A 23,946-nucleotide genomic window follows, 5' to 3' on the forward strand; every position below is an offset into this window, starting at 1 on the left:
AGGCTGTCTCTTTTTCCAGACAAAGGAAGGAAAAATCTGGGGAGTTCTCAGCCAGAGGAACATTCTGCCTGTCTGGAGTACAAAACCAAAAAGTTGTCTATAATGCTCAGGAACAAGCACATTCAAATGATTGGTAATTGCTAAATATCAAGTTCCAGGGCATCTATCACTACCTTAATGTCCTTCCATCTCCACCGAACTGCGAAGCCTTTATATTTATAAATGATAATGTTGCATGAAAGCAGTCAGGTGATATGTGCCCTCATTTTCTCTTGACAACAACACACAGATTCAGCATGCCAGGCTCTGTATCAGAAATCAGCTCCCACAACTCCCATCGACTCCACACCAGCAGAAAAAAAGCACGGTCAACGGCACAGGTATGTAAACACAGTAAAAAACAATACGGAAATGTAGCACACTCTGGATCCAAAAGAGAATAAGATCTTAAAGGATAAAATTGTCTTGTGGAGAGGACCAGCATAAAGTCCATGCAACACGAATGTCACACAGTTAGTCTGAAAATTCACAATCAATATAAATCTGCATTTTCTTCCAGGAACAAATGATTCATGTTTGCTTCTTAAATAAGACAACTCTTCCCCTGCACTGTGTAATATCACCCTCTTAGCTAAAGAAATCACAGAGAGATAGGAGGGTTTTTTCTTCCAAGGTGTTCACTAAAGGCCTCCATGTGGTAGAGGATGGCATCCAATGGCATTATGTCTCAAAGCTGACCTAGGCATTGCTTGTAAAGTATTTATGCTGTAGTTCCTTATATCTTTCCAAACATGTTCTTCATAACTCCTTTTGCCCCCTAAAAAGCCCTAACCAAATTATAGCCAGATGCTTGGCACTTTTGAAGAAATACTGTAACAACAAGCAAATGTGTGTATAAAAAAAGCTGAGGGGAAATCCATTTCAATAATAAAACATGTTTCATTTTCAAGTTCCTGAGATATTATTAAAAAGAAGGAGCAGAACAAATAGGCAAGGAAACATGAAAGATATATTGACAGAGTTCTAGTAAACATTCAGCAGGAAATTTAAAGTTAAGGGGATGCTCACATCATGCCTTTTGTATGGTATCCATTAAGGATTCCCTGGGCAGATTTTCATTTCGTCTTGAAAGTTAAAGATTACTATAATCTTAATTCAATATGTGCTCTCTCTGGTTGTAATATCTACTTAGAACATGAAAAGTCTTACATGGTTACTGCTCTTTTTATTTAGCATTGCATCAAACTATAGAACAAACAACACAGAAATACTCTTAAACAACATTAAGCATGCAAAACCAAGCACTCACAAGGCAAAAACGTCAGAACTTATTTTACCCCCATTATGTATTAGGCTATAGGAGCATAATGGAAACGTCCAGGTTCATCTGGCTGCTTTTCCTAAGACTGCCTCTCCAGTTCCTGCAGAGAGAGAGTCATCTCAGGAATTAGCAGGACTGAGGTAATTGTCTATTTTGCATCATCTGGAATGGCATTTCAGAAAAGATGCTCTCTCTTCATTTGCCAGAGAAGCAACCTAAGAAGACTACCCAGCTACCTTAGCCAGCTAAGGTAATTCTTTGACATAAGGCCACGTGGGTACTCTCCATTTCTGAAGCAGTGGCATACAGCTGTAAAGTACATTTCTCTGACAAAAATTTTCAGAAGTTCTGGTTGTTGTCTTCACTTTGGTCCCATTTGGGTACCTGTCATGCATTATGCAAAAAAAGCAAAGTTATCATCACAAGCCGTGTCTAAACCAGAAAGTTTTATTGATTCAGCTTTTACCACATTCACGACTCTATTCTTTTCCAAAGCAAACCCTAAATTTTATAGGAACCCTCATTACTACTGCTTTTTGCAGACATATTTTTAAACTTAGAATTTACTTATTTTCAATTGCCTCCTTGTTTCACCCATAATTATTACCCTTAGTTTAAATTTCAGCCCCAATGAGAACAGCTAACGCGGTTACTCATGCTTCATATCTTTAACTGTCCTTTTAAGTCATCCTAGACTCTCCAGAGACAACTGAGAAGAGAAGCTTAATTCAGATGCTCTCAACTGTCCCTGCAAGCAACTCTGTCTCTGAGGCTGATAGAAGAAGATGGTTCCCAGTCCTGGGACCCCAGTGAAGTGCTAGAGTTAAGCACAGGGAATACCCCTCAGACTTGATACAGAACTAAGCTTTTCTAGTATGAAAGGCATAATTTTGGTCCTGAAATCCTAGGTAGCAGCTTCTTTAAAGAGTATTTAAGGGCATTTTAGTTCACAAGCTACATTCCCTTTCTTTTCAACTGTTTATAGTCATTATGTGTGTTCTATTCTCATAGAAATCAGGTATGCACATGCAATATGTATATGAATCTGCTAAAAATGTGTTGGTGAAATTGTATGTAATATTCTTCCAGTCTTCAAGAACAGGGGAGAAAAATGCTGAAGCGTTCAGAATTTAATAACAAAAAGAGAACATGTTTTATTTCCCAGCTTTCCCTGAATTCTCAGTATGTTTGAGATGGTAGACTGGGATGCATTATCTGATACTTTAATAACACATGCATTCTACAGGTTAGCGCTCACTCTATTGTTTAGCTTCATTATTCCTGGCATTTGACCCTAAGGCTCACCTTCTTCATAGGAACAAACCAATACCTTCCTTATTTGAAAGCTAGGAATTTTTGTCTAAAAATATATGGAAGTCATTAAATAAGATGTTCTTTTTTTAAGTTGCAACTGATTTGCTATACAAAGTCTCCTGGGGAGGGAGGGAGGGAAGGGGAGGTGACATGCACTGTATCTGTACAACAAACCACCACTTTCTGGCCACAAAGTGTTCTGTCACTTTGTCTGCCTGTTAGTGCATGCTCCTGACTTTTGATTGAGCTGTCATTTTTATACATTCCCCCAAACTGATCACCTCCCCTCTGCATATTCTCTGAGTTCTTCACTAGTAGTGATCTGCAGGTACGTCTACAAAGATGCACAACTTGTACTGTGCCTTGACCAAAAGAGCAAAAGCAGAAGTCCCCAGTGTTTCAGTATTACCAGAAACTTTGTAAGCCACTGTTGACATCAACTGGCTGACAGAAGCAAGGACAAGAGGAGAGGTTTCACCCAAAACTTCCAGGAATGCTGTCAGTAAGTCCATGTGGATAGTCCGTTATGCATCAAAGCTGTATGGAAACTAGCTTGTGCTCAAGCAGAGTTCTAAGGAAAGCATTAGGAGATGCCATTGGGGAAAGCTTTGGGGCCCCAAAATACTCCTGCCTGCACTGCAGGTATATGCAGTCAAAAGTACTAATTACTGGAATGCAGCCATTGCCTTAGCTGGGTCTGTAGGTCCCCTGCATTCCCAGCGCATGCCCATATCTCAACTTTGCTAGTACCCTTGCACCAAGCTCACCTTACCTGTGGACTTCCAAGAGTAGGGTGTTCTCTGAACTGGGGGTGAAGGCTGTGCTGTGAAATTCATGGAGGTTGTGACTAATCATAGCTCACTATCTTCTGAGCTGCAGGAGAAAAGAAGAGGTCAGTGGATACGGGTTTTTATTTCAAATGTTCTGAATAGGGTTGGAGCGGCAACTCTTTAGCTATTTAATCATTTTTGTGTCTGAACATGTCTTCTCTGTAATTTCTTTTTTATTTTTAGTATCAATAATTTGATAGCAGCATGCAGTCTGTACTCTATATACAAATCAGGAATACTTTAAAATGCAAACATCAGCATTTTAACAAGCCAAGCAAGGGACAGCAGGCTACTTCTGTATAGGATTTCTAAGTAAGCTATCCTCAAAGGACTATCTAATCATTAAAACAAAGACGTTTGAAAATTGAAATTAATATTGCACTTCAGTCTGTCAGAGAGAAGTCTTTCTTGGCATCCTATATTTCTCCTAGCTCAAATAGCCTCGCTCAGTTTTCTATGAGTGTAACCACTTGGCTTTAACTTATTATTTGTGTGGATATCAGGTGGAAGGGAGTACTGAATTACTCATGCTTTGGTGATCACTTGAGGATTTTGCTTTTATGTTTTGGAGTAATGGGGATCTTCAGGTGAAGTATAATAAAGGTCAGAAAATTCAAAGGAAAAAAAGAGACAGGAATAGTCATACCAGCAAATCTCTAAATATAATCTCTGATGCCAAGAACTCCACCTACTTAACTGAAAGATTAGTGGGTTTTGCAATTTCATTTACCATGAATACCAGATGTATTTGGGTGGGACAGTGAAAGACATCTAGGGGAATTAGATACTGAAATCCCATTAAAAAGTTAGGTGCTTTTGAAAAATCCTGTCTTCCAAACTTAAAAATAAATGTTTCTACCTGGCTTTCCTCCTGATAGGTCCTGCAAAATATTGTATTCAGGACATTGTAACTAAATCATACAAAGGAAAAAAAAACTGAATAGAGGATCACTTATATCTTCTGGAAAGGCCAAAGGGGGACAATTTTCCATCTTCAGTTTTCAGTGAACTGCAGTCACCAAAATGCAGCTCATTCAGTACAATTTCTACCTTTCATGTCCCAGAATTCCCTGGACTTTTCAGCAGCCCCTTCAAGCTAGGAAGTACCAAGCAGTTCAGCCCCCATATCATAATGGTAACTGAGTACAAATGTTTCACCTGGAGAGATAAATTAAAAAGGTTGAATTTTTCAAAATTGCTGCACCTGGGAAATTAGTTTAGGTAAAAAGGATTAATTTTTGGAAAGCCAGCCTCAAAAATTTATTTGCCAAGGCAGACTGTCCTCAGGCTACTCATGACAACCCCTGACTGCAAATGAATATTGCTCACTTTTCAGATCAACATCCAAAGGGCACAGAACACAAGTGTTTGCTCATCTATGTATAAGAGCCGTGAGAAAGTGTGGGGGTGAAAGTGAGAGAAGAGAGGGGTGTCACTTGTGGGGAGCTGAGGCCAAGCCCTCTCTAGTCAATAAAACTGTGAGGTGTCCAGCTACAGGAGGGGTGAGTTTGCTTTTCACGTAAAATGTAGAAGTCAAATAAAAACAGGTAAATTTATACATATTATGGTCAGTAACATTTTCCAGTTCCATCTTGACAGATTGCTGTGATCAGACATACAACAAAGGAATAGGACAGCTGTTAGATAGCTCCTTAGATGGTATTTTCAGTAACCTTCTGTAAACATTTCATGAACAGTCACCATTCTGGAATCAAAGAAGTTGTATGGGGATATTTGCTGAAAGCCAAATGTTCAGCCATAAGTCTGACTGTGGCATTTGGAAAGAATTCAGGTGACGATTATGCAGGCAGAGCAGGCTAAGGTCTGAGTACTTGATTCCACCTGTTCCTGAGCCATGGCTCAAGAAATGTTCACTGGTATTTTTAAATTTTGAGCAAGAACAACCTTCAGCACAATCACAGGCCATTTACCAAAGAAAAGAATATGAGACTTTAGTGTACCATATTATGCATCGTTCATCCAGCTGACTCTCATTAAGAAACTGATATCCAATGACTGTCCTGAAAAGGGCAGTCATATCTGAAACTTCTAACTTAATATGACTCAGTTTACTACCAATGGCTTTGGCAGTGGGGGAGATGGGGCTATTTCTCATTAAACCCTCTAAAATTTATTGCCAGCTCTCACAGCAGCTATGGATGTTATAGGCTTGCTGCTTGATTGAAAAGAAGCTTTTACTCTCCTTGTCTTCCTAATTTAATATATACCTATCCTTTTGCCACTACATGACAAGATAAAGAGAAAGAACCAGCAAATTTTCATTACATACTCAAGTTTTGACCATCTCAGTCCAGTTACCTTTTGCTCTGCCTTCTAAGCTTATTATTCCCTGAAACTTCAATATCTGTACTGCTCCCTTTTCTCCAGCTATTTTCATCATCCTTCTCTTGACTTTCTTCCTGCAATATGAGCCACATGTTGCCTAATTGGACTAGACCAAAACTACATATAGTAGTCTTGTTCTTTTCTAGACATGCATCTTCACAAAGCCTTTGTAAAATACCACCCAGTCACAACAGTGAGGACTTCACTCATTTCATACTTCTTAATACAAATGGAAAGGGCTATATAAATGACAAGAAAGATCATAAATCTTGTATCAATGTAAAAAAAATCAGGCTACAAATGTATAATCTGATTTAGTCTAGCATTTATCAAGTGTGTCAGAGTAGAGAAGTACAAAGAATTGTGCTCCAGAATTTTAGCTTTTGTTTGGGGGGAGACAAAACTCAACACACACAAACCAAAAATAAGAGCAAAACCTGCTACATGCTTTTCTATTTATAGTAATACTCTTGAAAACACAGACCAAATATAGGCTGACTAATGCTTGCCTGAATCCTGCAGAGACTTAAACTTAACAGCTCAGAAGCGAGACAGACTTTGCAGCTATGAAGTCTAGTGTGTTTTCAGGCTGCCACAGAACTAAACATTTCTCACAGCATCACTTGAAGTTTTGTACTCTGTGCAGTAGAAACTACCTATTGTTGTTCCACATATTCCTGTTTAGTTGCTGATGTATCAGCTGAAGGCTCTTCTGCAGGCACAGCTCGACAGACACAACCAGCCCAAGGCACCCAATACAACAGTACAAGAGCTCCTTAACCCATTCTATTTGAAAACAACTGGGCTAGCAAAGACCTACTATTTCAAAGAGTGCAAACACTGATTTATGCCAAAACACTTTAGGAAGCAACAGCAACACCAGATCTTTATAAAGTTGATAGACTAAGTTCTTGCAAATAGGAGCAGTAACCTTTTTCAGTCGGCTGCCACTGAGTAAGGATGTGTGAATAAGAAGGAGAACACTATTCCTCTCACATATGAGGGGTCAAAAGTGTTGATTCATTAGCTGAGCAGCTCAGTAACCAAAGCCTAGGGAACTGTGGAGATACTAGCCTCTAGAGCAGGCTGCAAGTCTCCTGGGTTTATGGCATGTATGGAAGAAAGGAGATTCTGAAGTAATTTTGCATCATTCTTAAACTTCATTAACTTCACTAAATTCATTAAGGCTTCTTTTCCAGGTCATTAATAAGTCTTCAATAGGCTTGCTATGTAACACTTTTTCTCTGCTTGCTAACCCAACAATTAATTTGTATTTTCTCTATAGATCACTGTTAAGGAACCTATATTTCTGTTTCTAGTCTGCTTGTGATGTGGGAAGTTTTTGCTTATTAGACCATAAATATTTATTGTGCTTATTTGTTTACTGATGTATACTTTGTCTGGTTTTCCAGGGAATGTTTTTTTGGGTTAGAAAAGCCCATTCTACCCTTTCCTACAGCCTCACAGAAGAACTTCTACTGATGCTCTACATGTCTTGGACTTCCAGACTTTATACATCAGGTCTGGACTTAGGTAGCACACCACTGAGATGTTGAGTCTCTCTGAAATATCTGAAGTGCTACAGGAGTCACCACATCGCAGCATCAACCTGGCAGCCTGCCTGTGTCATCTCCACAGGGGAGGGGGAAGTGGGATGAGCTCCTGGCTGCTCTTGTTCTCAATGGTTTGGCAGACATCTGCCCTTGGCAGCAGGCAGGCAGTAAGAACATGCTAACAACTGGCTGTGCTTGTGCCTCCAATGTGACCAGTGCTGAGGCCTGGATGCCAAATGATGTCTGGCTGCTTGCTGCTCCTCTCTCCTGCCATCTGCACTCTGTGGCAAGGCTGGCTTGGAATAAGCAACTTCAAGCTGCTTGCACTGGCTGGTATACAACTGGTGGGTACTGTATGCTGCCTATATGTTAGATGCCAGCTTCTTGCCCTAGGCATCCCCTGAAATATTTGAGCTGGTACAAGAACCTGAAACAATCTGCTGTTTCACACAAAAAAACCTGAAGACTCATTTGGTCTACTGACCACCTAGAGTAAAATTTAGCCTTCTTGTAGTGGCATGATTAATGGGATGAAACTTAGCAAGTGCAAATGCCAGATTCTGCACCTAGGATGGAGTAATGCCAGGCACAAGTATAAACTGGGAGAGGAGTGGCTGGAGAGCAGCCGTGCAGAAAGGGATCTGGGGGCGCTGGTTGACAGCAGGCTCAATATGAGTCAGCAGTGTGCCCTGGCAGCCAAGAGGGCAAACTGCATCCTGGCGGTCATCAAACACAGTATAACCAGCTGGTCAAAAGAGGTGATTATCCCGTTGTATACAGCATTGGTGCAGCCCCACCTTGAGTACTGTGTGCGTTTCTGGGCCCCATAATTTAAGACGGATGTGAAGGTCCTTGAATGCATCTAGAGGAGGGCAACAAAGCTGGTGAAAGGGCTGGAAGGCATGTCCTATGAGGAGTGGCTAAGGACTTTGGGTTTGTCTAGTTTGGAGAAAAGGAGGCTGAAGGGTGACCTTATTGCTCTCTACAGCTTCCTGAGGAGGGGAAGTGGAGAGGGAGATGCTGATCTCTTCTCCCTGAGATCCAGTGACAGGACGTGTGGGAATGGTTCAAAGCTGCACCAGGGGAGGTTTAGACTGGACATTAGGAAACATTTCTTTACCAAGAGGGTGGTCAAACACTGGAACAGGCTTTCTAGAGAGGTGGTCAATGCCCCAAGCCTGCCAGTGTTTAAGAGGCATTTGGACAATGCCCTTAATAATGTGCTTTAACTTTTGGTCAGCCCTGAATTGGTCAAGCAGTTGGACTAGATGATCTTTGTAGGTCCCTTCCGACTGAAATAGTCTATTCTATTCTATTCTATTCTATTCTATTCTATTCTATTCTATTCTATTCTATTCTATTCTTAAAAGGCTGATTTCTTTTGTCTTAAATAAACCCATTAATTGTGGGGGTTTTTAGCCATGTAAATGCACCTCTCCCTGTTTTAATATACCTTCCATTACAATGCTCTTAAAGTTTCCTGCCATCTTGTCTTTTTTTTGTAATCACTTTTCCCTTCATTCTGCTCTTAACCATTTCCTTCATATTGGTAGCTTATAAATATGTCCTTTCAAAGTTGACTGCCTCTGCACTTTCCCTAAGAAAGTCACCTGCTCTTATGATGGCTAATCAAATTGTACAGTGATCACAATTGCTCAGTGGAGATCCTAGACTCCCTGCCTCTATTAAATCCTGACTTCTATGCAGAAGAGTCATCTCCTGTCCTATAGGCATCAAAAATAAAGCTATAAAAATTTTTCAAACTGATTTATTCATGTTTTTCTGGTGCTGTTTGATTTGACCAAACTCTACCCGTTTTTTATGCTGAATCCTTCTGAAGGAAAGATTAATTAATTTCTTAACTTAAATTCCCTGAAAGCAGTAATAGACCTGGGAGCAATGGCTCTAATTAGCCCTTCAGTGCTCAAAAATATTCTGTCATTAAAATAGAAAACCAGCAGTTAGGGGTTGGGGGAAGTGTTGTTATTTTTGCTAGCTCTAAAATATAATGAACTTTGAATACAAGGTTGAAAGGGAAAAAAATAAATACTGGAAAAAACTGAGTGCAATTACTAAGATGACAACATATACCAATACCTGCACAGAGAATTTATTTAAGGATTTGAAGTAGCAAAAAAGAAATTCCCTTTGGAGAAAAAAGGAAAAAGAGGAAGTATTGTTGCCAAAGAAAATTAATACCACCTCTGGCAAACACTCTCAGATGCTTAGGTACTCTGTTAACTAACCAACAGGAAATGAGAGGCAGACGAGAGAGACTCAGCCATGTTAAGGAGAGCTACCAACAATCTCTGGGGAGTTCACAAAGTATGAAGTGCTGTTCAAGTAAGCTAGTAAGACCTGGGTACCAAGATCCCACTGACAAACTCCATCGCCAGTATTTGGATGCAGTTATATTTGCTATCACATTGTTACTGATTTATGAATTCATCTGACTACTGTTTTGCATCAAATACATTTATTAACTCTTCTGTGAATATTTTACCTGTAGGAACTTGCTACTTAATAGCAAAGAGAAAGCAGAGGTAACCCACAATTATGATAAAATAATTTAAAAATATGCAAAATCCATTTAACGCTGCTGTCATGGTTGTTTGAAGGATGTATATAAGCTTGTGTCTGCAAGTGAGATTCCCCATAACAAAGTCCCAGACTGAGGTGATTTAAGAAACACATCTGATATTTACATACCTGAAAATTATTTATTTATTTATTTATTTGAAGTCTTCCTTATATAGGAAATATACAGAAGTCATGCCAGAACACCGACAAACTGCACAACCTGCCAGGGACCTCATTTCTCCCAGTCATATCCCAGGGAAGAGATTAAATGTGAAAGCAGAGCTGTAAAATGGGGAGCTGGGCAGAGGGGAAAAAGCAGAGCAATAAAGAGAAAAATATCAAGTGCTTCACCAGTCCTTCTCTTTGTGTTCTGCTTTTATACACACTTATATGTACACACACATATTTTTAATTAATTGTAACCAAATGAGAATATAAAAAAATGGTGCACAATCACAGTGTAATAGGAAAACCAAGACACAAGAAGTTGACTTGAAGGAATTCTCTGAAGAAGAATGACTCCCCAGTTTCCAATTCATGTCTGCAAGCCAACACACCTTGGATTAAGTGTCTTGCTCAGGTAGAGCATCTCACTTCTGCCTTTACTGTTGGCCCAAAATAAAACAGAGCAAACACATTTGTGACAACTTCAGTACGCTAGGTTGCTACTGTACCCTTATGTTGAAACCTTGTTACATACAGATCAGAACCCACAAGTCTTCCTATTAGAGGGTTGCTTAGTTAGGCAGCCTCATTAATACTTGTTAGGCCTGTTCCCTGAATTAGTACTCATTAGGTCTGTTCCCTAAAGTATAGGTCTTTAGTTTAGTTGTGAATGTTTGTATGTTGCTACAGGTCTTGGTTATGAAAGGACAGGGTGTTCCTCTAAACAACATTTCTTCTCCGTAGAGAAGCAGGACTGAGGAAGGACTACACAGACTCAAATGGGGAAGACAGCCATAGATGAAAGTGAACTATTTTTTCCATTGATAGGAAGGATTTTGTCGATGGTAATAAATAAATCTGTTCACCCACACCTTCTGAGGATGCCTATGATACCGGGGGAAATGATTGTCCTAATTGTATCCAGACACCATTGCTCAAACCAGCACAGGGAATAGTAGTCCCTGTGGAAATTCAGCAAATTATGAAAAGTCATGCAAAAGCTTCCATCATTTTTCAGCAGGGAGGAAAAAGGATAAGGCAACTGACTTGTTCACAACATGACAACTAATAGGCAGACAATAACAATAAGGAACGGTGAATGAGACCAGAGGGCCTTGGCAATAGAAAGACCTCTGGATCATTCACTGCATGGGGGCTGTCCAGCTGCAGAACATGTGAAATGGGCTCAAAGCTGTCCTAGTGATTTGGCTGGACGTCTTAACAGATGGCAAGTATTAACAGAAAGGAGGGAAGCACAGTTTTAAAGATTTTATATATGGATATGTATACATGGTATCAAATCAAATAAATGATAATACAGTAAATAACATTAGCTCAGTCTTATATAAAAAACCATAGATCCTCACCTTCACTAGTGCTGCTCTGAGCAGTGCGCAAAGCATTGACTTACATCAGACAGCAACTCAAAGCAAGGAACTACTGGGAAATCTGTCCACAATGTTTGCATTGCCAGGCATGAGGTTGGGGGCAGCAGAGGAGTCCTTTGCAGTATTGCCATGCATGGGTTTCCACATGTTGGATAAAAAACCAACAGTTGGCTAACATTTTCCTCTAGAACTGTTTTGATTTTTTTTTAATTTAAAAGATTTTTTTAAAGTAAAAATGTAATTTAAAAGTTGATCTTAAATTATAATTTGGTAAGGGAAGTTGTTGATGTGACCCAAAAGACAATATTAGATTTACTGAGATTTTTAATTGCAAGAAATATCACTTTCTGACCAGGTCAGGAGCCCATCTTTGGGTTGGAGCATACTTCCACACATTTGCGTGACTGTGACTAAATCCCCCAGGAGGCAGAGTATAAGGCTTATTTTGTTACTTTCTTTTCACACATTGCTAACTCCATGAGAGGTATTGCCTCCAACTCTCCCCATGAAGCAAGCCCTAAAATAAAAAAAAAATCTAAGACTCTCTTATCCCCAACCCTCTGTACCTACCCTCTTAGTACAAGTGTGTCTTAGTGTGGCTGGAAATGCATATCATCATACACTAAGGAATCCTTACAATGCTGGAGAGTGTAAAGTTGTTCAACATAAATAAGGATCAAACCTTCCTGTGTTCAATATTAATTACCACTTCTACTTTCTTCGTTAAAAAGGAACTCCATTAAAGATCCATTAGAGAGCGCATTTTTTAATCAAGGCTTAAATTATAGTGCATGTTGCAATCAGAAGACCTATTGTGTGACAGCATGAACAGCAAAAGCTGTGTACAAAGCAGCAAAGCACTGAAATAAAAATACATTGTTATGCTAGGCACAGTGTTAGGAGATAAATTTGCATAATGTTTGGGTACCAACCAGAGCTATAGGCACATAAACAAACTTTATACTGTTGATTATTCATCAAGTTACATAATGTATTTGTTTAATCTTCTACAGTTTTGTCTATCTGCTCTTCTCCTAATATAATAAATCAGATTCCTTGTATGCATTATAGCATCAGACATTCATTTTAAATTTGTAGGTATATACTCTCCTGATACATATTTGTGTTTCCCATTGAAATTATTAGGAGATACACATGCACACATCTTTTGAAATCTTGTCTTTCAAAGAGGATCACAGCTTCTCCTCTCTTCATGCAAATCCCCTGCCTGCTTCCAAGCGGATGTTGCAGCATTATTCACTTTTCACATTTTATCAAGAACTTTAACGGTATGTTTAGTCCTATTGATTGGAAGAAAACTTGAAACCCTCAAAATGCTAGCCTGCAGGTGACAAGTAAAAGACTCTCTCTCCTTTGTTCTCAACATTCATTATGTTTAAATCAATCCTGACTTCTCAGGTTTTTTATTTTGCCCCCTACTCAGTTCCCATTGGGTTGGCTTCTTTTCTGGACAATCACATTATCCTGCTGCTTCCTTCACAAACTTTCTTCTCCTTTGGTCTCTGCCTTAGCAGCTCTTTCATAGCTCCAGTTCAGCTAGAAAACATTTATGTTCTCCTGTATCTGGCCTGTGTTACAGCCCAGTTATAGCATTGAGATGACACACTGTGACATGCTTAAATGGAAAACAATGCAAAAATAACACACAATCAAAGATTTAGCATGTTGAGCTGATTAACCAGTGAAATACATAAAGAAATCAACAATATGTCCATACAAGTTCATTCTGCTGCTCTTTCCTGAGATAGCTGAAGTCAAAGCTACCAAGATTTCACTCCATCCCTTTGACATTTCCTCAAAGCCTAGAAATTAGATAGTCTCTCAGTTCTAGACTCACAAGCAGAGAAACCATTCATTTGTCCCTTCAAAGAAAAAGCTGACTTCTGAGTGCTCAATAACCCATGCCTTCTCTATCATCGCTTGAGCTCCATAATAAAAGCCCTCTTGAGTTTACCCATTGGCAATCCTGACCTTATTATCCCCACCTGGTGGACACACGGTCTCCAGGCTGCTCTCACTCATGCCCATCTGCTGAGATGGCGCTGTGCCTGCTCGCAAGCTTACCCTAGGGGTTAGGTGTCAAGGCAATGTAGACAGGCAGTTAGCATAACGCAACAGCTTCAACCTCCACTACAGAAACTCCTTCTTCAGTAAGGAGTGGTGAAGCATTTCCACAACATGCCTGGCCATAGAGCATACTGTCAGGTTTAGGAGTAGAGAAAGCACTTAGCTATAGAAGCATTGGCTTAGGTCTGACCATACTTTGGCTACTCAGATGTCTCATTCCCATAGGAAGTCAGCACAAACTATTCTCCTGTACAGTGAATGCAGAACCTGTCTTTATGCTCTAGGGGGTGGCACCAGGCATGAGCAACCACCAGAAACAGGCCACACCCAGAACTGAGCCAGCCAGATATTTGTCTAAATGTTGTTGTTTTTCTAACTGGGAAAAAAAAAAAAATTTGCTGGTGTTGTCAATTTTTTTTTTAAATGTGCCAGTTTTGACAAATGGTCCAGCAAGGAAAAAAAAAAAAAAAGAATCAGTTATTTTCTTGATTTTTAGTTCCAAAAGGCTGTTTCATTTTTAGTATTAATTTTATTTTTCACACTCTAGTTATTGACATGTTTGCTTGGGTATAATACAACTGCCAAAAACATCATGCTGGTTTTTTTTTTTAGCGCCATTAAGCGCAGTTGTGCCTTCACACAAATTCAAACATGATCTCTTTTCTAGAAGATTTGCTGCAGCCAAGGAGCTCACATGTTAAGCATTGACACTTTTGCTGGCTCATCACCAAGTAACATAAAATACTGAAAAACAACTCCTCTCTCCCCCCAAATAATCAAAGTTCATAAATGTTTGAGTTTGGGGGTTTTTTCCCCCTGAAGCTGCAATGCTTCTGAACTTCCCTGACATGAGCAAGGTGTGTTTTTTCATTAATTTTCTGGGGGTTTTGGGGTTTGACTTTTTTGGTGGGTTTTGTTTTTTTTTTTTTTTGGTTTTGTGTTTTTTAACAACATTTCTAAAAGTCTCCATTGTCCTTGGAATAGTGGCTTCAAGCTTTTCCAGAGTGTAAGGTCACCCTGCTGGGTGTGTTTGCCATGTAAAAGCAGCACAGATATGAGACCAGGTTGCTCCCTGCTGGGGTCACTAATGCACACTCCAATGAGACACACTGATGCTATTACCCTGTGTCCAGCTCCCCAGCTTGCTTTGGCAGCACTCTGTCAGCAATATCTCGGGATGCTGTCACTGAGATATACCTTCGATGCTCTCTAAATTCCCAACATCTTCTCATAGGCCATTGTGTGTGAAAGGCTTTTGTGTTATCCAGAGGCGTACCTCAGGTTAAAAGTTCATCTGGAGATCTAAAGACACCTTCAGCCTTCACAGGGGAACCTCACAAAAGTCTCTGAGGTTACTGAAACAACAAAGACCACCTTATACCATCATGTCATTCATTTTCCTCAGCTACCAGCATCTCAGCCTAAACTCTCCTCTTAGAAACTCTGCTGTAAGGCCTGTAATGAGGACAGGGCAAGAAGGTTGTTCATCATATACTCCCATCTACCAGGGAGCAAATGTGTCCATGATTCTCCAGCTGCTGTTGCCACTCAGTAAAAAAGCCTGTGTGTCAGTAGCACCAGGGTGAGCAGGAGCCAGCCAGTGATCTAAGTCTGCTTCTTATTCTGCATATGGCATCTGGGATAGAGTGTGACTGGTTGAGTCCCAGCAAGCTGGTTAGCGGTTCTAGAGTAAAACATGGATTTTTATTTTTTATGCAGCCAGGGACAGGGTTTGCAGATGCCAGCATATATTCATTGGAGAAGAAAAACACAGAGAACAGATGGAAAAGCAGGCACCCAAGGTGCTCCACCCTTTGGAGGACTCAGCGCCATATGTTCCTTTTCAATGCATTCCTCCCATTTTCTAGAAACATTGGGTGTATTATTCTCCACTTAGCAGTTAATTACTTGTTATTTTGCTCCTTCAGTAATGTCTGTTTTTCTGGGGCCTGGTTTGCACTAGAAGGGTTGAAATGATACCAGCAAGTCTCTTACCATCAGTGCAACTTATGCCAGCAAAAGAGGAGTTTCCTTTTATAGCTTATGTTTCTATGAAATGTTAGCTTCACTGCCAGAACACGTTCTCATATGCCAGCAATTACTGCATCTTCACTAGAGCTATTGTCAATACAGAAGCATAGTTTAAAGTATCCTCATCTCTGACAGATGTTACAGTACGACATGTTCCTATGGCAGACTTCACAGACATCTACCTGTCTGTGAGTCCTTTTCTTGTCACCAAGAGATGGGACAGAGAAGTCTCTGCCATTCTGTGGCAGCTGGCATGAAACCAGCCGCTCTGACTGGCAACATTTACACATTTGAAGTTTGACTTAATGTAACATCAATATTTATAGCAGAAAAGAGCACAAAGCAACAAGTCTTACGTAATTGCCCTTTGCCACAGGAGGTTTTAAATGGAAAGCACGAGCAATTCCCAATGCGTGCAGAGCAACTCCGTACAAATAACTAGCAAGAGGATCTACTAATCTTTGTAAGTTATCGACCAAATCAAGACTTGGGACAAATCAGCAACAATGCACTACAGACACATCCTCTGTGAAAGTTGCAGCCCATCTACTGCAATTTGTATTTTGAGATAGCAAGAAGCAAAAGACACATGAGAAGACAGAATAAGCTGGGAATGGATGAGTTTGTGGCAAACCACTAAGGACAGCTCTAATTCACAGCTCTAATCCTCTGTAAGCTACATCCAAGCCTGAGGTTCAGAAGGATGTGTTGGAACATCCGCTCTGCCTTTTACAAACTTAACCCATATTCTCCTCACAAACTCAATGCTCATGAAAGATCCTGTGTCACAGAAAGGGAGCAGGAGAAATTAAGGGTGAAAAAAACCTACTGAAGTCTCTTAGTGTCCAGCTGCTCCTAGGGAGTCCATCATGTCCAATACTGATGAGAAGCAAAACAACTCAGCTGCACTTGTCAGCCTGACCCAGATGAAAACTCCCAACTCCATCCAGAGGTGCATAGCTTATATTTAAGGAACCCATGCTGCAATCAAGATCCATTTCTGTGGGAGGCTGATTAGCACAGCTACTAACCTGCAAATCTAATTATATATTGAGGAATGAATGAGTGGGGGAAGGACACTGAGTGACTGGGCAATAAAATTGCAGATAACATTCCCTGTAAAGTGAAACAAGAAAAACCAATCCCAACATAAGTGTATAAAGGCAGCTTCCGAGCTGGCTGTTACCAGTCATGAAGGAACTATAAAGTAATAACAGCTAATTGCATGAAAATATCAGCTCAGTGTTCAGCAATAGTCAAAAAGCAAAGGAAAAATTCAGAATTATTAGGAAAGGAGTAAAGAGTAGATTATGGCATCAAATCTGTGCAGCATCTGCATCTTCAGCACTGTATAGAGTTCTGATCTTTTCAAAAGACAACAACAATGCAAAAAGGGGTCAGAAGATGGTGACAAGATGAGCAAAGGCTTTAGCAACAGGAACAGCTTAAGAGTGAGGTTCGTCAGCCTGGAAAAGGAATGTAACACCCCACACATGCAATTTCTTCAGAGGCCTGTCAGTTCTTCTGTGCCATCACTGAGAAGAAGAAAATATACATGAAAGAAGAAAGGATACAGTTGTTTCAGCCTTGGTAATTTTGATAATAGCAGTAGCTTGAATCTTAGAGGTAGGATGTGAAAATTTTGGATTCTAAGGCTCTTTGAAGACATAGAACTCTTTGAGGCTTAAACTCTATATTCTGGATCAGATCACAAGCTGTGTGAGTGTAATGATATTTTTAAACTGAAAAATTGAATACTCACACTAGAAAATTTAATGTGCAATTAATGTTTTTCAGAGTTTCCTTCTTGAAAAACTTGCATGTGTTTAAGCACCATGCCTGCTTAGTCTGCTATATCAATATCTAAAAATAATGCTTACAGTTAGATAGTTACTTTTGTTTTAGTATGCACACAATGCTTTCAGAGCCTCAAGCTTCAAATATTTATAAATGTTTTGATAGGATACTTGGGTTTTTTTAAAAATGCTCTTCCCATTTTTTGCTTTCAAAGAGCATCTATAGCAAAGTCCAAACAAGTATCTAGTAAGCACAGATGTTTGCTCAAAATAGGCACGAAGACTAGACACTCATATGTCTGCCAAGCCCCTGAAATCTTTTCCACCTCACTGAGCCCCTCATTCACAGCAGCGTTAGAGTACCTTGCATTAAGTACTGTGATTAAGTGACCTGACTCATCCTGGAGAAAGGTATCAGAGTGCAAGATGGGGTGGGATGGGATGAGATGGGATGAGATGAGATGGGATGAGATGGGGCAGGGGGTGCCATGGAATGGGGTGGGGGGTGTGGCATGTTCAAGTGTATTGTTTTGATTGGACTTGAGGTTTTTCAGACCATATCTTGCTGTGCCTACATGAAAAACAAATCAGGCTTGTGGGAAGAGAAGGGGAGAGGGGAAGTTCAGCTACTGAAGTCAGCAGCACTAAAAGCTTTGTGAAGAAGCAGACCAAAATTTTCAGATTATAAACAAAGTCTTTGCTCAAATTACATACTGATACCAAACACTAAGCTTGCCCCAGATCTCTTCTCTTTTTTCCCTCAGGAATTTTTAAAAAAATATTAATTAAAGTTTTCTTTTAAATTTTTTGTCAAAATTAAAAAATATATCTATCATCAAATCACAGCTGTATTGGAACAAATAAAGCAAAAAAAAAGTCAGCACTTCTTACCAGGCAGAATATATATGAAAGATGTTACCAATTAACTTATTGTGAACTAAATCTATGCATTACATAGTCATTCTCATTTCTTTGAAACCATAGATGCATTTAAAATCTCAGTCTTTGAAAGAAAATATTAACTGATCATTTAGCACAGGCTGTTTGAAACTTTACTAGAGTTCCCTTTCTTCATGCTTTATGATAAAATACAAGATTTAGGCATGATATCAGGAAAGGCAAGTATAGTCGTCACTGACTTCAGACAGAGAAGTGGCAGGTGGTTAACGAGTCTCTTTAGGACTGGTTAATATGGATGAAGCAGGTCAAATAGTTCAATAACAAATAAATCTAATCATCAAATAAATTACACTTCTGTTCATTTTGAAAAAAAGAACACGATTTTTAGCACTGCAATCTCCAGCACAACTATTCAAGACATTTTTTTCGGTATGGAAATGCCTGTCCCAAACTGTTGCAGTATAGCTGACATGACAGATCTGTATCTGTATTTCAGGTATTTTGTTAACTCCTTGAAAGATATTGCTAAAAAAAAAAAAACAAAAACTTTTAGGTATTCCAGAAATCCAAACCCAAGTGCTCTTTTACAAAGCACTGTATTTTAATTCTGTTCCATCAGTACTGAGATAATATTCTTTCATTAATTCAGAACATATTGCAGCGTTATTCATACAGTTTGGCTTAAGGAAGCCTGTATCCTTAAGTGACAGGAGTCAAACTAAGAGAGGGAAATTGTTAGCTTAATTTATAGATGAAGTGTCCAATCTTCTTCATCAATGTCTAGCCATTAAGCTTATTTGAAACTTGTTTCTTTTGTGGTATAATAAAGTCTACTCCATAATTCCATAACTCCATAACTTCAACATATCGTGAAAGGTGGAAGTACACCATAACCCAATTCTGTTTTCCAGTATGATATACAATATTCCTGCACTTATATATGCAAATTGTATGTTTTTCAAAATGTCTAACAATGTAAAGCACATTAACAAATTACATTGCATATTTTCTTAATTAAAAACAAACAATAATTCTATATTTAAGTGCTTAAATCTTGCGGGTGAAACAAGCATGCGTATCTGTTTTGAATTTAAAGGACTTTCCTCTGCCTGTGGAATAACAGAATATGCACACCATTGCTTGTTGGTGTAATAGAGAGGAAACTGGAAGTGGTGTGTATCTGGGACAAGTCACTTTTACAACTGGTTCACAGGACCAGTTTTACAACCTGGTCCCAGTTTCTGTAGCTTTGCAACCATTAGTGCAAATGCACAAATAATATTTAATTGTGTGAAGCCTTTCTCTCTTCCCAGACCACAGGACACGTTTTATGCAAAGCTCTCAGTTCCTGGACTGCAATATCTATGCGGGAAACATCTTTTTTCTTCTTTTTTTCCCCCTCCAATTAATGACAGTGACATCCTGGAAAGTGTCACCATTAGTGAACGTTCAAAATCACTTCATGTCTGGATAGGCCTGAACTTGGAGAAATTAAAAGGCTGAGCAAACTACACCCATAAATCACCACCTTGTATTTTACCTTCCCATTCAGGGGCTGAAAAGAGTTTGGACTAATTTGCACAGTTAACGACATGGCAATTCAACTCCCATTCTTCCATCAAGCATGGAAGAAATCTATTGGACCTTCTTACAGATGGTTCAACAAGTTGCTATCTAAGGAAATACCAGTAATTCATGTGAATGTCAATGACTGCAGACACCGGTATGTGGAGCTTCATTAAACCTCCATGGAATGAATATGAAATGGGGATGGCACTTTATATTCACCCACTTCTACCCATTTAATAAAACGATACTGTGGTATATATCTCCTGTCCTATAAACACTGCTGACTAGCCTTGACTGAGCTTTTTAGAAAGTTTGATCCCTTTTGTAGCTGTAGAACCTAGCTCATGCCAGACTTTTCTCAGAAAACACTAATTTTTTTTGTGCTGGACTGTATCATTGGTCAGTGCTACCCACTATACATGCACATTGGTTTAGGTTGTTGGTTTTTTTTCCCTCTGACTCTCCAGCATTCATTTACTCTGCAATATCTGCTTTTATAGTACTTCACATATACATCATTCTGTGCCACGGCTTGCTTTGGTGAAACTTAGCTAGAGAAGAAATTGGATCTTAAAAGAATTTGAAGTTTTCAAATAAACTACATAAAGAAATACGTAGTGCTTTCAGGCTTATAGAAGAACCTGAAAACTTGTATCAGAAATTATCTTTATGTAGTTTATTTGACAACATCAGAATCTTTTAAGATTCTGTTTACCAAAAGGGCAATATATGGTTGGAAGTTCATAAACTGGGAACTGTGAAGTTGATTCATAAGAGAGATCTTTCATGTCTCCTATCTAAATCACCAGAAATCTTCACACTGATTTTCTTAGGGGTAGATGGGAGAAGTCAATTCACTGAAGGGCTCCATCTAAAAAGGCTGCTCAACCTCTTTGAGAGCAGCCCAAAGACATCAGTGCTGGTTTTGCTTCATAATTCCAAATCGTCTTGGCCAAGATTTTGGACTGTGACTGGAGTTAATTGGAGTCTTGGTGTTAATGCCTTGGTTGATATTAACTTTGAGACAAATGTGTTTAAAGAAATGCATTGTAACTGTAAAACAACATGCAGGGTAACCTCAGAGTATGTAACTGCAGCCCCAGCCTGTCCTTCACATATCTTTTTTTTTTTTTTCAGTTAAGAATAATTATAGTAAGGACATATCCTATTCTCAGAACAGATATTCAAGGATTATAAGCCTTGGGAAAGTGTATTTAAAGATAATAGAGATTTAAAAAGAAAAAAAGAAGAATAAACAAAGAAAAGATATCATACAAAATTAAGATTGTAACATACAGCCTTCAACACAAACTCTTTGTTGGACTTTCCTTATCAGCAACTAGCTCCTGCTGTATACAGAAAGGGTGTTAAATTTCCTTTTGTGCTTGCAGTGTAAATGACCATGCAATCTACTTCCTTGCTAGCTCTGAGGAGCTTACAAACAATACAGGAAAAACAGCAACACTAAATAAATTCCAAAGCCCATGGGTAAATTTTAAAGTAAACTCTAAAAATGGCCTGGCAAATTACAATCTTGATATCACAGTTGCATCTGAAATCCTACTGAGATCAAGAGACACATTTGGAAGGGTGTTTTCAAGCCACATTCACAGTCTCTCATGTGAATGAAACAAAGTAAGGCAAAGGGTACTGCTGGGGATTGGGGCATGAAAGATTGCAGAGACTCTGTATAAGACAGAAGCTGATCTGTACACCAATGTATAAAAAGGAGCCCCACATTTGTAGAGCAGAGTCAGGAGAGGAGGAAATTACAATATCTATCCTGCACCAGTATTGAAATATTTGTGTAAAGTAATGAAATCCTGACATTTTTCATGGATAAGAAATTTTAAGTCAAAGAACTGTCTTATTTTGAATCAATTGGCTTTTAACTGTTAGTACTGCACTCTAGTGCCTCACAGATGATATATAGTGGGGGTGTATTGTAACACACCCCTCATTTTTATATATTCCCCATTGTATATTTGAAGCTGCACAGCTTCCATAAAGAATATTTGGAGGGGCAATGCTAATGTAAAGAAAGGACTCTGTTCCTTTTAAGACTGTAAGGCCTTATGGAAAATTCAAGAAGCAGAAGATCAAGATGTCTACCAATCACTGTAAAACTAAGACTAATTTTGATGTGGCTGATAGCAAGACACAATTAAGCTAGCTCTTTATGATTCACATACTTAATTATATTCTATTGCTATTTATAAATTTGCAGCAGTTATAATTAGTAATGCTATTAGTGATACCTCATCATAGCATTAACTATAGTGCTTTTACTCCACAGAAATTATGACATTACTTTGGTAATAAATCAGTTTTTCTTGTCATCTTGTAAACTTAATAGGGAATGCTTCTCACTAAGAAAAATATATTGATTAAAAAGGTGTCCTGCTTAGACACAGAGCTGGCGGTCAGGTTCACTGGAAGTGCTGAGTTAAATATACAGCTTCCTTAAAGGGCAGAAGCAGCAGATCACCTTGATATGTTTCAGCGTTACTATACCCATCTGTCACAAGGTACAGAGGGAGTATGCATGCAGGGCTTGAGAGGGATGGAATAGATGTTGTGCCCCTACACCCACCAATAGCAGTGCCTAGGTAATGCGCAATGGTTCAAGATCTCTTTAGAACCTCAACCAGCCAAGCCAATTTATTGAAGCTTTTACTTGGCTTGTTTTCATAACATTTTCCCTAACTCCTTAACAGAGCTGTCTGGGCCTCAACTAACAGAATAATCCACTGACAAGAGATTTTCTTTAATTTCAGAGCTTATCTGAGGAATTCATACTAAGAAGTAAAAAGGGGAAAGAAACAGCCCGGCCACCTTTATATGTGCATCAACCTACAGTCTTTAGCAGAAATGCTTTTGACTATAGCACTGACAGACCAGAAAACATCAATCTACTTAAAATGACAGTACATACATTCACATGTATGTACTCATACATTCACAGTCCTATCAGCTTTTTTGTCTAAATTCATTACCTTGCTGAAGGAGGCAATGTTTCCAAAGAATAAAAGAAGCAGAGGGATAGATATAGAAAATTCTCTTCATAAGGCATTTATAGGGCTTATGACAGAAAGAAGCAGGCATCTCACTGCATGCTGTGGCAACATGCCATGCCATGTTATCATGCCAACAACCACGCAGAGTAACAGAATGGGACCTGGTCCAACCTCCTACAACTAAAAACTTCACATTCTATGTCTCACTGAAGTGAACTGAGAAGCCTGGAGGCCACAACAGAGCCATGTTTTTATTTTTAGTCTCAGGTATCTTCACTTCCATCAGAGCAAAGCCAACAAATGCAATGAGACTCTATGACATTGCCAGTCAGCATATTGTGTCAATCGAGGCTAGGCTTGGCATTTGGCTCTATATCTGCTCTCAGAGAAGAAGACTCAAAGATATCAAAGTAACACTGCAATCTGTGGTTTACTGTGATTACTTTGTCTTAGTTGCACAGGAATGTGAAAAGCTGCAAGAAGGACTGGATAGATATATTTCTTCCCCCACAGCAGTGAATATTTTCAAATGCATTCTTCTAGACAGAAAACTAAAAACTGACACAACTGATGCCCAACATTTATTCCCCACAAATTCAGATGGCAGCTCACACCACTACTTTTGTGACTACCTGTCCATTTTTTCTGGAGGAAAAAAGAACCAAACCTAACAAAACCTCAAACCACCAAAAAGCCTTCAATGACTTCATCTGTTTTGCCTCCTGTAGTATTCCTGTAGTATACACTACAGCCAGTAGTGTATACACTGTTGCCAACAACAAAAGAGATTCTGAAATGAGAGCTTAGACTGCTATTTTCTTAATATTCCACAAAGAACAGAAAAGAATATTGTTTTTTTCCTGTAATGATTTAGTTGTCTTTGTAGTGATGACTGGATACAGGTTTTTTATTTATCAGTTAAAGGAAGGAATTGTACAGGAAGAAACAATATTTCCAGAAGTCTAGAATCTACACCTTCAAAAATAAAAACAATACTCTTCAGGTCAGGCTTCCAAAGCTGCATTTAGGCATCTAAAATCACCGAGTT

The sequence above is a fragment of the Aptenodytes patagonicus genome, chromosome 4, assembly GCF_965638725.1.
Source record: "Aptenodytes patagonicus chromosome 4, bAptPat1.pri.cur, whole genome shotgun sequence".
Classification (NCBI taxonomy): Eukaryota; Metazoa; Chordata; class Aves; order Sphenisciformes; family Spheniscidae; genus Aptenodytes; species Aptenodytes patagonicus.